The sequence below is a fragment of the Thamnophis elegans genome, chromosome 7 (genome assembly GCF_009769535.1).
Source record: "Thamnophis elegans isolate rThaEle1 chromosome 7, rThaEle1.pri, whole genome shotgun sequence".
Lineage (NCBI taxonomy): Eukaryota > Metazoa > Chordata > Lepidosauria > Squamata > Colubridae > Thamnophis > Thamnophis elegans.
This window is the reverse complement of record NC_045547.1, coordinates 11,994,713-12,010,894: the sequence shown is the minus strand read 5'-3', so window position 1 is coordinate 12,010,894 and position 16,182 is coordinate 11,994,713.

Here is a 16,182-nt window from a genome sequence, read left to right as displayed (position 1 = left end):
CTGGAACCGATTCTAAACAGCACTGTAGATTTGTGGAACCTCTTCTATGGAAGAGGTTAGAACTGGCAGGAACCCACCCCTGGATTGTTCCATAGTAAGAGATGAAAAAGTCAGCGGCTTCTTGACCAAATAAAACTTGTCTGTTCATGGCACATACTATTTAATCCCAATTACCAGAAGAAAATGATTGTTGTTGTTGTTAGTTGCGAAGTCGTGTCCGACCCATTGCGACCCCATGGACAACGTTCCTCCAGGCCTTCCTGTCCTCTGGGGTCCATTTAAGCTCACGCCGACTGCTTCGGTGACTCCATCCAGCCACCTCATTCTCTGCCGTCCCCTTCTTCTTTTGCCCTCCAGCTTTAGCAATAGCAGCAGTTAGACTTATATACCGCTTCATAGGGCTTTCAGCCCTCTCTAAGCGGTTTACAGAGTCAGCAAATTCCCCCCAACAATCCAGTTCCTCATTTTACCCACCTCGGAAGGATGGAAGGCTGAGTCAACCTGGAGCCTGTGAGATTTGAACAGCCGAACTGCAGAACTGCAGTCAGCTGAAGTAGCCTGCAGTGCTGCACTCTAACCACTGCGCTACCTCGGCTCTTTCCCAGAATTAGGCTCTTCTCCAGTGAGTGCACCAAAAGAAAATGATGGGAAGGATCTACTGGCATTCTATTTAGGGGAACAAATACTTCGCAGGAACAATCGTTCAGTTTGGCCACAGGATTTGATCAACTTTTTTCGTCTGATCAGGCCCAGATCTTTTCATGATCTAAGCTTGGAGATTTGTTCCCAGGATGTTTCCCCAGTTTGTAGCAATCCCGTAGCCCCTCGAGCCCCTGAGCAGCAGCATCAGGGCCTGCGGGGAAAAAAGCATTTTTAATCCTAAATTCCCACTCAGCAATTTACATGCTGGAATATTTGAAAATATGCTCCGCCTATTGTGAGTTGTCAGACTTATTTTTAGTATTGGAATGCAAGCTTTCTGCTTTAGTTCCTGTGTTTATATCAAACTAGACCTGGGCTCCGTCTGCCATATAATTTTAGTCCTTTCCATTAGCAAACTAAACACTGTTGATTCTCACCAGAGGTGGGTTTCACATAAGTTTACCACTGGTTTGCCGCGCACTCCCACCCCACCCGCACATCACCACTATGGGTTTGCCCAAACCGGTCCGAACCGGCTAAATATCACTACTAATTCTCACCGCTAAGGGAAACATTTAACAAACTCAGAAAAGAGGATATGGGAACTTTGATGATTACAATACTTCACTGAAAGTCTGCTTCCTTCCTTATTTTGATATTCTATCTGTGTTTCTTTTTTAAAAGAAAACCCGTAGCATTATTTTAAAATTTATGTAGTTACTTACTATAACTTAAGAACACACATTAGTTAATATTCTTCTTCACTAGCCAAGAAAAAAAAAGCCTTTGACGCAAAAAATTGGCCATTCACTTTAATTTACCGTGTTAGCGATGGAAAAAAATAGCTAATCCATGAGTGATTCTTGCTTAATCCCATTTTTTTTTCCCATTTCTGTTTCTCCACTTCGAGATGGAAGTACAATTTAAGGTATGGAATATAGTCCCTTCAGTAGTTCAGTGATGTTAATGTACATTTACTCAGAAGTGGTCTTTCTGTTTCTGCCTTTCTACCATGTAATTAAGAATTATCCTCTACCCCCCCCCCTCCTTGATTAAAATATTTAATTGAGATTCTCATTTGCTTTCTTTAATTAGCCATTTCCTGGTACTTTCTCTGGTCATTAGCTGCCTTTTAATTAGTTGACAAGAAGTAATGACAAGCAGAAATAACTAATTCTGGGGCCAGAAGCAAAGTGGGGGAGGAACCAGCAGCATTTTTGATCATTCACTTGGAACAGGTGAAATTGTATTTAAGCACAAATTAGATTTTTTTTTTAAAAAAAAAGACCAAACAATTTTAGTGATCTTGTCTGGGTTTTCATTAAAAAAGGATATCCTCATTGGAAGAAACAGCTAATATGGAAGCTACCTTTTGAAGCTGAAAATAAGTCTGAAAAGTTAATATTTCTGGTCTAGTGCTGAGGTTTCTCTTTGCTGTTGAGATCTACCTGTATTCACATTGAGTGTCTAATATGCAGAATTAAATTGGCCTGTTGCTCCCTGAAGCTTTATCCCCTGCCTTCTCATACATTCTCCCATGGCCTAATACAGATGTCAGCAACCTGTGGCTCTGGAGCCGCATGTGGCTCTTTCATCCCTCTGCTGTGACTCCCTGTCACCAGTCGGCACTACAATTTTGAGAGGAGTTTCCTGTTAGGCGGGAGGGGAAGCAGAGTCCGCCAGGAGGAGACTCTATGGCAAGGGATGGGTTTTCCAGTCAGCTCCACAATTGATAGGGCTTTCAGTTAGGACAGGTAGAGAAAAAGGACACCGTGCTAGGAGGAGACTTTATGGTCAGGAAACCGGACTTTCGGTCAGCTCCAGAATCGAACAGGGAGTTCCGGTTAGGACCCCTGTGGCTCTTTGAGTGTTGCCATCCCCTGGCCTAGTGAGAAGAAACTAGCTAGGAACTAGTTTCTGATTTAAGCCATTTCACACAGTGCTGTGTTTCTAGCATAGTTTTGGCTCTGGCTTGTAGTCCCTTTAAGGTTTAATGTTTTATCTTCTTCCATGGTTCAATTAACTGGATGATTTGGGGCTGCCTTTTTGTTGTTCTGCAGTAGAGTTGCTAAAGTAGATGCTAAAAGGGTTCCAAATACAGCCTGCCAAATTTCTTTATTTATGACTCCATCCAGTCACCCAAATGCAAAGTTTATTGTTTACAAGGAAAATAAATACTTCTGAGTTGAAAAAAATAGTTGAAATCCCAAAAGAGAGTTAGAAGCTACAATATTTAATAAAAATGACAGTATCTATCCAGTTTGTGTTACTTGTGTAGAAAGCTAGCACCCACCCCTTTCCTAGAAGGATGAAATATTTTAGGAAATATTAAAAAGGCAGAATATTATATTTCCCCTAAAAGACAAATAGAAATCTTAAGAGAGGCAGCAGATCAGAACCTTAGCTCCTTGACCCCAGCAGATATTTGGTGCCTATTGTGAAGGACTGGGTCATACCATCTACAAAATAAAAGACCTTCAGTTCCAAGGTGATGGGATTAAGACATGACCCTCCAGGTTATAATAGGAGTATCTATGCGGCCCATGGGAGTCTGACTACATCCAATAGAATACATGGCCCTTGCCACAGGAACAGGAAGCTCAAAGGCAAGGCCCAGGAGAAGGTATAAATAACCCTCACTCTCCACTCCATGTGGTCAGCTACCCAGAATCACATGTGCTTGGTGGTTCTGCTTCACCATTAAACCATCTTTCCAATCAGCCTCCATGTCTCCAGTGTCTTTCTCCAGTGTCTATCCACTTGGAACTGATCCAGAGGGATATTTCTTCCAACACTTGTGTAATGCAGTGCTGACTCAGATTTCTTAAAAGAAAATAAGGGATAGAAAGAAGCAGACTATTCTGATTAATGGAACTGCTAAACACTTTGGCTGGTAAATAACTACAGGAAAAACCTCAATTTTACAGGCCCCCATTCAGCAGACATGGGATGCAAGAGAGAACAATCTGAATTCAGATTGCTTTGCTAAATAGTGACCATTGTTCGTTGAATCAATTCAGGCAATGGCCATACATTTTATGTAAATTAGATAACTGTGAGGTAATTGGGGTTAACATTACCTAGATTGCATAAATCCAGGCTTAAATGATATTCTATTTTAACGCAACACAATGGACACATAAAATAGAAGAGACACATAAAATCCAGGTTTTACTGTATTTCTGCCTTCCACATTAACCTACGTTAGTGAAACTGCTGTGCAAATATAACACCCTGAAGTCTTGTTAAACTGAGCAGGGTCCCAAAAGTAATGCGGTATGTAATTTGATCTCGTATAATTTGTTTGTTCGTTTGTTTTGTCAAATTTAAGTCATGCCCATCTCACTCTTAAAAAGTCATTCGTTTTGGATTAATTTCTATCAAAGGGTTTTAAAATAGGTCAAATGTAGCCAGGTTATAGTTCTAGGAACACGGATGGTAAAAATAGAGATCATACATCTCAAAATGGTAGAAAAAATTCAGGAAAATGTCTGCCTTGTGTGGGGACGCTTCACATAAGCCATATATATTTTCCTGAGATTGGATGGATGGATGGATGGATGGATGGATGGATGGATGGACGGACGGACGGACAGTAAGATAGACAGAGATGATAATAGATAGATCGATAGATAGATCAATAGATGGATGGATGGATGGATGGATGGATGGATGGATGGATGGATGGACAGTAAGACAGACAGAGATGATACTGGATGGATGGATGGATGGATGGATGGATGGATGGATGGATAGATGGATGGATGGACAGTAAGATAGAGAGAGATGATAATAGAGAGATAGATAGATAGATCGATAGATGGATGGATGGATGGATGGATGGATGGACAGTAAGACAGACAGAGATGATACTAGATGGATGGATGGATGGATGGATGGATGGATGGAAGGACAGTAAGACAAGACAGAGATGATAATAGATAGATAGATAGATAGATAGATAGATAGATAGATAGATAGATAGATAGATAGATAGATAGATGGATGGATGGATGGATGGATGGATGGATGGATGGATGGATGGATGGATGGATGGATGGATGGACAGTAAGACAGACAGAGATGATACTAGATAGATGGATGGATGGATGATGGATGGATGGATGGATGGATGGATGGACAGTAAGACAGACGGAGATGATAATAGATAGATAGATAGATAGATAGATAGATAGATAGATAGATAGATAGATAGATGGATGGATGGATGGATGGATGGATGGATGGATGGATGGATGGATGGACGGACAGACAGTAAGAGACAGAGATGATAATAGATAGATAGATAGATAGATAGATAGATAGATAGATAGATAGATAGATAGATAGATAGATAGATGATGGACGGACGGACGAACGGATGGACAGACAGACATTTTGATATATATTATCTACTTAAAGCAACCTAGAAAGATGACAATCTAGTTTTCAGAGACATCCAATGGGGCTGCTTAATCCTGGTTTGTTGAATAAACAAGCATCCAATTTTGATCATCACAATGTAAAAAACAAAGGCTGAGACTCTGGAAAGAGTGCAGAGAAGAGCAACAAAGATGATTAGGGGACTGGAGACTAAGCAATCTAGAAGCAATCTAGAACTAAGGAGAAATTTCTTGACCATTAGAACAATTAATAAGTGGAATCACTTGCCTCTAGAAATTGTGGGTGCTCCAACACTGCAAGTTTTAAAGAAGAGTTTGGGGTAACCATTTGCCTGAAAACGGCTGAGCATGGGGTTGGATTAGAAGACCTCCAAGGTCCCTTCCAATTCTGTTATTCTGTTAAACCACAATATGCAAAATCCAGAGCACACTAACCAGATGTCAGCCCAGTGGAGAATGTGAAAGCAGCCACTGATGAAATTTGTGATTTTAAAGCATTTTTCCTCACATGTGTTAAGCAAATAAAGAAAGAAAAATTCTGCTTGTCACTGAGAATGGTTGCCTGATCATTAAACGTGGAAGGTTGTTTTTTGTGTCCTAACATGGTTAGCTTATCACTTCGGGGAGCTTTTTCCTTTCTATTCCCAGCAATCTCTCTGCAATTAACAAAATTACACAGGGCCATTTAAAATCCACGCAGCTCCTTTGTAGACATTGTTTTGTGAAGAAGCATTAGAAACATCATTGACATTCAGTAATGTTGAGGTGTGTTACTAATTATTCCCAGCATGTATGCCTCTGGTACTTATGATTCATCATGAATACTTATGATTTGGTAATCATTCTTTTTCTCTCACACACATTCCTGCCCAATCCTTTGCTGACCACTGTGATTTAGTGTTCCACAAGCTAAGGAATAATCCACTAAGTTGGGCAATAACAGCTAATGCATTTTTACCCCTTTTAGGCTATTAAGACTAGTTTAGGGCATAAATAACAGATCTTGGTTTCTGATGAGTTCCTTTAAATCTCTCTCTCTCTCTCTCTCTCTCTCTCTCTCTCTCTCTCTCTCTCTCTCTCTCTCTCTCTCTCTCTCTCTCTCTCTCTCTATGTATCTATGTATCTATGTATCTATGTATCTATATCATCTATCTATCTATAATCTATCTATCTATAATCTATCTATCTATAATCTATCTATCTATCTATCTATCTATCTATCTATCTATCATCTACCTACCTACCTACCTACCTACCTACCTATCTATCTATCTATCAATCATCTACCTATCTATCTATCTATCTATCTATCTATCTATCTATCTATCATCTACCTACCTACCTACCTATCAATCAATCTATGTATCTATCTATCATCTACCTACCTACCTACCTACCTACCTATCTATCATCTACCTACCTACCTACCTACCTACCTACCTACCTACCTATCTATCTATCTATCTATCTATCTATCTATCTATCTATCTATCATCTACCTACCTACCTACCTACCTACCTACCTACCTACCTACCTTTAATCTTTCTAGAAATCCATGCGTAGTAGGGCTACTATATCTGATCTGCACAGTTTCAGATGACCACAAGATGGCAGCAAACATAGTTTTGTTTTATGTCTTTACTGCCATCTACTGTAAGAGCTGCAGTAGTGCAGTGGTTAGAATGCAGTACTGCAGGCTACCTCTGCTGACTGCCAGCTGCCTGCAATTTGGCAGTTCAAATCTCACCAGGCTCAAGGTTGACTCAGCCTTCCATCCTTCCGAGGTGGGTAAAATGAGGACCCAGATTGTTGGGGGCAATAGGCTGATTGTGTAAACCACTTCCAGGGGCCTCTAAAACATTGTGAAGTGGTATATAAGTCTAAGTGCTATTGCTATTACTATAAAGCCTTCTGCTTGAGCAGGGGGTTGGACTAGAAAAGGCTAACCTTTTTCTCCTCACATACCAAAATCACGCATGCACACAACAGCACATGCACGCATGCCCACACCCATAATGCAATACGCCCCCTGTGCATGTGCACATTACCCATCTGCTCCCCCTGGCGTATCCGCACAACCCCCCCCCCACGCTCCCCCCCACACAAGTGTGAGTCCCCCCATGGCCTTTTTGGGCTCAGCAGGCCTCCCTGAAGTCTCCTTGGACCAAAAATGAGCCATAGGGGGGCACGCATGCACCCCTCCCAAAGGGCATGCATGCACATCTCCAGCATGTGTGGTAGACCCAAAAATCAGCTGGCTGGCAGGAGGCATGCACACATTCATGGTAGTGCTGAACTGGGTGACGGCTTGTGTGCCCACAGAGAAGGCATCGTGTGCCACCTGCGCGCCACATACCATAGGCCTAGAAGATCTCCAAACTCTGTTATTCTGTAGAGTATTTGGTACAGAATACAGCAACATAGGCAGTTATCTGTGCTTCCAGGACAGTATATGTCACACCACTGCTTTGCAAGCTGCATGGATTGCCAGTTTAGTTTTCCTGTGAAATTGATTTCTTGGACTGGTCGGCCTAGTGAGGCCGACAGCTGTCTTGCAAGTCTAATTGCGTTGTACTTTCTGCTGTGTGTTCCTTCCCCCGCAAGATAACCGATCATTATCAATATAAAAGCTACAGCAAGTTGGCTTACTTTTTACGAAATGCTATTTTTAACTTTATCTTTAAAGGAAGAAAAAAAAATACCAAGAAAGAAAAGGAGGAAAAAAAAAATGGCTCAAATCATTTCTATTTTGGGTCAAATGTTGCTATTTTGCTGTAATCAATGAAGATTGTTTAAAAGAAACCGGCAGTGTCTTTGCCATCCGTCGGATGTGTGAAAAACGATCTTGACTTAAAATAGCAAATATTCTGGAGCTCAAATAAAACCCAGTTAAAACAATACATTAATGCATTTTCCTTTCGGAGAAGCCTGGCAATTTTTGCTGAGATGTATGGTTTCATATCTTTATCGGAGGAGAAGAAAAAACATGGTACAAGGCCTTCTGATTATGGTTTTCTTTCCATTTCTTTAGTGTAGAAAGTTAGCATCCACCCCTCTCCTAGAAGAATGAAATATTCTAGCAAATATTAAAAAGGCAGAATATTATATTTCCCTGGATGAGAAAAGGAGAAACATGTTTTTAAAAGATTCACCCTCTACCACTGGCGGGATTCAATTTTTTTTACTCCGGTGCTGTGGGCGTGGCTTGGTGGGCGTGGCATGGCTTGGTGGGTGTGGCTCGGTGGGTGTGGCCGGGGAAGGATACTGTAAAATCCCTATTTCCTCCCAATCAGCTGGGACTCTGGAGGCAGAGAACAGATGGGGGTGGGGCCAGTCAGAGGTGGTATTTACCAGTTCTCTGAACTACTCAAAATTATTGCTACTGGTTCTCCAGAACTGGTTACAACCTGCTGAATAACACCTCTGCCCTCTACGCATCTAGCAGCAGGGCTCACTGCATTTCAAAATTTCCTAAGGACATTGCATCACCCAGCGAGGTTCAACCAAACTTATCTCAGACAACCTCAGCTGTGACTCCTGCATAGCCCTATGGGAATCTGACAGAAGCCAATAGAATATATATTATTGCACAGGAACAGAAGGCTCAAGTTCAAAGTCCAAGAGAGGGTATAAATACCGCTCACTCTCTACTCCAAGTGGTCAGCTGTCCAGGACCTCAAGTCCATGTGGTCCTGTCCATCAATAAACCATCTTTCCAGGCAGCCTCCAGGTTTCCAGTTTCTTTCTTCCTACTTGGAACTGAACCAAATGGATATTTCTTAGTAACAGGAGTGAAACCAAAATTAAAGAATTTTTTCCCCCCGCCAAGGTCTACGTCCATTTTATTTCTGGATGATTTCAAACTAACCTCGTCTAAATTTCTGTCTAGATTTTATTTTAAAAGTGAGGCTAGTTTATTTGTTTTTTAAAAGAAAAGATCAATGTTCTATTTGAACAAGATATCTGTTTTAGGCAAAAATATTCTTCTTGAACCATTTGCTTCATTTTTGAGTTGGTTCAAGAAATATATCTCTGATCCTCTCTGGTACTGTAATGCACAGCACGTGTGAGTGCTGATAAAACCTGACCTGAATTTTAAAAATAAACTCCGTCCAAAAGGACATTTAAAGGAGGATCATGAATACTTTGTGTGTGCTCTTTCATCAATCGTCTAGAGCACCTGGGCCCATTAATAAATCACTACAAGATTGAACCTTGATGTGTGATACACAGTAGGTTTGTGCCATCTGCTTACCTGGTTTACCAAATCATTCCATTTCCCCCCCCCCCTGAATTGCCACAGTCTAATGCAGATGTATCAAAGTCGATTTCATTGAGGGCTGCATCAGGGTTGTGTTTGACCTCAGGGGGATGGGATGGGCGTGGCTGGGATGGGCGTGGCCAGCTCAATGTCACTCCGGTCAGGGGTGCCTGTGGCGGCCCAAGTGCTCTGCCAGGGAAGACAAGCTCCCGAGCCTCATTTTTAGCTGCCATGGCCTCCTGCAACCAGTGGTGGGTTGCAGGCCGTACACCCTGGTACGGGCGTACCAGTACCTGCAGGAGCACCAGGTACCATTCTGGTACGTTGCTCTGGAGGACCCACCCACTTGCCCATCGTCTTTACCTGTATTTGAACTCTTCAGCACTTCCGCCCACGCGCATGGCATGCACAAGGCCTGCACAATGTTCAGTGATCTTCCACAATAGTGCTTTTATTTTTGCTTAATGCATTGTGTCTAGCCTCGGTCAATTGTGGATTTTGTAAATGGTTAAGGGAAATTGGAGACAGTGTAAAGAATAAAATATATTTTGATATAAAACTTTATGCAGGCCTAACAAGAATCTTGAACTCTGGGGTCATTGGTGCTCTCTCAGCTTGGTTGTTTGCTTGGAGGCGTTTCATTACCAAACTATGAAACACCATCCATGCATGATGATGTTACACACATCATCAGTGCACTGAAGATATTACCAAGTCAGGTAATGAAATGTTTGCAAGCAAACAACCTAGTTCAGAGAGCATCATTTATTTTTTTGTTGATTCTACATTCTGCAGAGGAATTATTGAGTCTGTCATTTGCACCTTCATAACTGTCTGGTTTGGCTCTGTAATCAAACAAGACAAACACAGACTTCAACAGATAATTAGATCTGCAGAAAAAAACAATTGCTATCAACCTGTCTTCCATCGAGGACCTGTACACTGCATGAGTCAAAAAGAGGGCTGCGGAAATATCTACAGACCCCTCACATCCTGGACATCAATTGTTTCAGCTTCTGCCCTCAGAACGAAGCTATAGGGCACTGCGCACCAGAACAACTAGACACAAGGACAGTTTTTTTTTTCCCCACATGCCATCACTCTGCTAAGCAACTAATCCCCACAACACTGTCAAATAATATACTAAGACTGTAGTATTATTAGTCTTCTCTTCCTTGCTAGTACCTATCTCTTCCCACTTATGACAATAATCATGTTGCTTGTATCTTTCAATTTATATTATTTTGTTTGTTTCCCAGTATGATCTGATAGCTTATGAGTAACCTATGACTATCATTAAGGGCTGCACCTTATGATTCTTGACGAATGTAACTTGTCTTTTTATGTACAGTGAGAGCATCTGCACCAAAGTCAAATTCCTTGTGTGTCCAATCACACTTGGCCAATAAAGAATTCTATTCTATCAAGGAGTCCGTAGTTCAACCCTGAGCTATGTATGTTTTACTTCTCCAAATGATCACTATTTTCAGCTCACTAGTTTAAAATTTTTATGCACAGCCTTTGGGAACTGTAGTTCATAAGCTCCATGGCTGAAAATTTATCTGGAATAAGTGAAATCAGGTCTTTTAATACTTAAATAGCAAACCTTTGAGCTTTGGAGTTCAGTTTATCTGCTCTTTTAAACTCAGCTTTACTCTCCATGCATTTGTTTTCATTAACATTAAAAGGGTCTTTCCTGAATTTTACTTCCTCAGCATTAAAGTAAAATGCCACTTTATTTATTTTTATTTTTGCCTCTTTGGAAAACCTGCTGTTCTTCCTCTGTGTTTGTGTCTGAATTCAAAATGAATTAAAATAAATATCAAGTGCTATAAAATCTGGATGTGTCTTATACACTGAATACAGCATTTTTGGCCTCCCAAAACCCCGCCCCCTTCATCAACATGGCTGTGCATAAATTTTAGGAGGCTTTCAGAGTGCTTCTGGGGGCTGGGGAGGGCAGAAACAAGCAAAAACTGGGCCATTTTTGCTCAATTTTGCCCCCCACAGCCCCCAAGAGTAGTTTATAAGCCTCCTAAATGCTATCATACCCCTTTTCTGACAAAAATGGCCCCTTTTTTTGCAAAAAGAAGCCATTTTTGCTCATCCTCCCCCGCGCCCCAGGAGCACTCTACAAGCCTTCTAAAGGCTATTCATGCCCCTTTTTAAAAAAAACGGCCCCATTTTCATGAAAATGGGCCATTTTTGGGATGTTTGCAGAGTGCAAAAACTTTTTTTAAAATTTGTCTCTTCAAAACCTTGGTGCGTCTTATACTCCAGTGCATCTTATACTCTGAAAAATATGGCAACTCATCAGGCCAAATTGTGATTGTGTGACCATGAAAGTGGTTCAATGCTTGTAATCTGAAGGACAGGTTGTAAGTCATTTTTTTCAGCCCCATTTTAACTTCAAACCATGATTAAACAAGGGGTCATAGGAATTACCTATTTTGCAAAAATCCGTCAGAGCTTCACTAGCAGCAAAGAATTTGACTTTTCTTGTTTCTGCCTTCTAGATTTTTACAGTGCTGATATAGCTGTTGTATACCAAATAAGCCTTTTAATTTTTTTTTTAATTGTGTTTCAGCAGTTTCTTAAATTTCAGAGCTATGTAGCTATTAAACATCCATACCCAATGTTTCTGGTTATTTTTCTGATGGTTTGAATATGGTTGATCATTTCTATGTAGAAAAGGTATGGAGATATATTTACCCTTACAAAATCACTGTCCAAAAAACACAAGATAATAAACGGTGGAAGTTACTTGGTGGAGTTTCTAAGAAAAACAGATCCATGCAAAATTCAAGCAAAGATGCTTTCTTAGTGACAGAATTGCAGTGATCAATTGAAGAAGTTTTATTTTTTTTTGTCCTTTGTTCACTCTACAGGAAATCATGAGTTGCTCCTTGGTTTAATACATCTTGGACAGATTGGTAATTATCTAATGCAGAATTAATAACTTGTAGAAGAGGTGGGGAGCATGCAGGGCTCCTACAGGTACATTGATAACCTTTGAAAATTCCAACATTCTGGATCCAAAATATTAACAGTCAGAGGTGTGTGTTTTTCTCTCTTTGGGAGTAATTAAACCCTAAAATGAATTAAGGCTCTCTCTTCTCTATTTTGACTAAAATCTTCAATTTTTTTAAAAAAACATTATTAACACATGGAGATGGCTTTGGAGTGCTACCATAAGTGTAATTGGTGTGTATCTCTGAATACTGTACTCTGGGTCCATAGGGCTGATATTTACTTATCCTTTAGTTGAATTTAGTTGAGTTGGGTTGAGTTGGTTGATAAGAAAATGGCCCTGCCTACCCTTTGAGTAAGCTAAGATAGAAAAATGGCCCAGCAGAGATTTTATGAATCTCTTGTACTAAGATAGATAATCAGAATTTTGAAAAACTATCCAAATTTCCTCTTTCCCATGAGATTATTAAAATAATAGAAGGTGAGAAGGAAAGGAGTCAACTGCACCAAGACATACCTGCATTGCTGAAATTTTCATATTGTTCCTATTATTTGTTAAGCCCCCTGTTCTGACCTAGGCTTTCCAAGAGCATGAAGCAAACTCCTGATCCCGACAAAAGTCCCTTTTATTAATTTACTGTGAATTCTGCTCATTCATATACAGCCAAGTCTTCCAAGGGAGGATTTATAGTCACAGACCTTATTTGGCATAGAGAGGTGCCAGGCCAATATCTGTAAAAACTTGGCAAGGGTTCTCGGAGAATCACGAACCAATTAAGCTAACTAATTGTCACCTGCAAACTCCACTCCCCTTTTGCTCCCCTTTTATTTCCTCTGGGAGGGGCCATTCATTGTCCACCTGTGGCCTTACTCCCAAGTCGACCCCTGTTCTTTAGCTGTTCCCTTTGTCTGGTAACTCTGTGCATGTGCACCCTGGGAACAGGCTCCAGCTGTTCATCTGTCCCACTGATGACTGACTCCAAAGGCAGCTGATAACTGGCATACGGCTCTGGCCCCTTTTCTGCCCTCATCAAAGACTTCACCAGACTCCAGGACTGGTCCATGTTCCTCCCCAACCTCCTCATTGTCCGAATCCACTGTCAGCTCTGCTGGCGGGCCACAACAATTCCCCACCCACCCACCTCAATCTATGGCCTGTTTTGATTTGTTTAGCAAATGCTGTATTTCCTCCCCAATTCACGTGTTTACATGTTGAGTTGTGTCTCACTACAATCCTGGGAAAAATTGTATTAAACTTATTACCCGTTGGGTAAACAAAAGCTAAAGCAAATAATCCTGAAATAGAGTTCTATGAAAATCTTCCTTGGCTTTCAAGCTCATGAACCATGGGAATCATTTTCCTTTTTAAGCCTTTGAAGAGCAAAAATTGTTGTTTTGCCAGAGTAAGCAGCAACTGTCCAGCCAACTGTATTTCAGATTCATGTAGGTTTTCTCAACCCCCTTTTCTTTTGAACAACTGAGATTGTATTTCTATTTTCAGAGATGGTGTCCCAAAATTTTAGGAGGTCCATGGATGGTGGGAGAAGAAGTATTCCTAAAACGTGCTTGGAACCAAGAGTTGACCTCTCTCAGGCTCACGGACGAAGAGAATTTTGTTTTGGGGACATTTGGAATGTCAGTAAGTAAATAAGTCCTGTTGAGTTGAGCTCATGTCATTATTTCCTATCTGAATGGAATTTAATAAGTACAGTAGTAGTCACAATTGTGGAAACCTTTTACATGGCAGCTTTCCAAGCTAGATAAAGTCCGTGGTCATAAATTCATGTTTGAAAGACTGTTCACTAGGCCTTTGCTGAATGTGAATGAGAGGAATTCACATTTGTTTAATAAAGTGAAAGGATTTTTTGGGGGGTGAGGGCAGTGTTATCTTTACCCTGAATACTGGGAATCGAGCTGCTGACCTCAGCAGTGCACAGGACTAGCACTTTACCATATGAGCCAGCGCAGCCCCCTCTGATCCCAGTCACCAACCAAGATTGGATCTTGCAAGCAGAGAGAGCACCAAGGACTCCACAGTCCACTCTGAGCTACAAATATTCTCTTCAATCTGTATCAGAGGTTGGATTCTACCAGTTCAGACTGGTTTGGGCAAACCACAGTGGTGGGTTATGACTGGTACGCCCCGGTATGGGCGTATAGGTGCCTGCTGGAAGCACCAAGTACCATTCTGGTATAGTACTCTGAGGGCCCACCCACCCGCTTGCTCTTCTTACCCAACCGGGTCATTTGCGCATGCACACGGAGCATACGGCACCTGCACAACGCTCCACTGATCAGCTGGAGCATCACAGGCGGTGGGTACGCATGCACGCACTGAACATATGCACACGGTGAATGCCCGGCCCCATTGCAGCATACCAGTTGCAACGGGATCTGGAACCCACCACTGGAGAACCGGTAGCTCCGATGATCAGCCGGGAGCGAACTGGTTCGCCCCGACGATCAGATGGGCCCATCTGTGCTATTTTCTTACCTTTATCTTCTCAGCTGATTCGTGCGGCAGAGCAGATTGCCACGCGAATCAGCTGTGTTACTCCTCTGAAGAAACCCAGAAGTGAAGATTTCTTCAAACTGTACATGCGGGCGCAAATTGCACAATCACTGAATCGATTGTTAAGCTGGGAGGATTCCTCCAATGATCTATAGGATTGAGCTAACAGATCGTTAGACATATTGGGGGTTTCTTGCACATAACCATTTTTCCATCCACAACTATTAACAGACTCATCTGTGGTTGTGGTGCCTAATGAAGAAACCAGCTCCTGCAAAGAACACCAGACTGTGAATTTTTTCCAAGGCGGTAGATTGTATAGTAACATCAGAATAAATAGTCTGATATATAAATTCCCCAAAAGGTAATTTTACTGACAGGCTTGCTATAATTTTTAGCCACTTAGCATAAACGTCTTCTGCTAAATCTCCCTGGGTAAAATATGCAGTGATCCAAAAAAAGGCCCAAGGGTGTTAAGAATGATTTCGATATAAATTCCAATTTTATTTTATGACCAGTTTACGGTTGCTGGTACGTAGCGACTCTCATAAACTTCATAGAAAAGGCAAATATTGCTTGCTTTTCTTTTTTCTTTCCTTCCCTTCCTCTCTTCCCTGTCCTGCAGGGCTTCAGTTAGCTAGTTTATTATGACAGGTTAGCAACAGTTTTCCCACACTACATATTTATAAAAGGGGGATTTTAATGTGACCTAACCTAGCAGAAGACCCATTAAAATATGTGAATGTGCTTTTTAAGTATTCATAAAATATGTTGCATTCAATTTACTCATCCACCTGGATTGCTGCCTATGACAATTAGAACACATAGAGGACACTGTGAAATACACTGTGAAATACACTAAGTGATTGGCTATTGAGTGTCTGCTATGAGAATTAGATGCAATCATACAAAAAGGGAGAAATTCAGTGCATATCATGACATATTTACAGTTATTCTGCCTGTTTATCTAATTGTTTACTGACTCATCGAAAAGAAATGCCCAGTAGTTTTTGAGCCAAATCCTTTCGACATTTCCCCAATAATTAGTGTATTAACTATTTAATAATTAATAGGTGTCTTTTTTTCTATTCAATCCATTCAACGACTTTGACTGTCCCAATATCTACTGTTTCTTTATGTAAATATCCCAATTCTGCAATCTCTTCTACACAAAGATATATTTGTTTTCTTTATGCCACTTCCATTATACAAACATTTGTTTGTATGTTGAAGGGCAGTTTAGTTCTCATGTATTTTTAATTTATTTTTTCCCCAAATATCTGCTGCCTATGTACACTTTCTCAAGCATTTGCTGATTTTTACAAACTTTTCGAAGATTGGCAAATGCCAGATTTCCCGTACTTCCCATGAATGCCCAAATTAAAATTGTTCC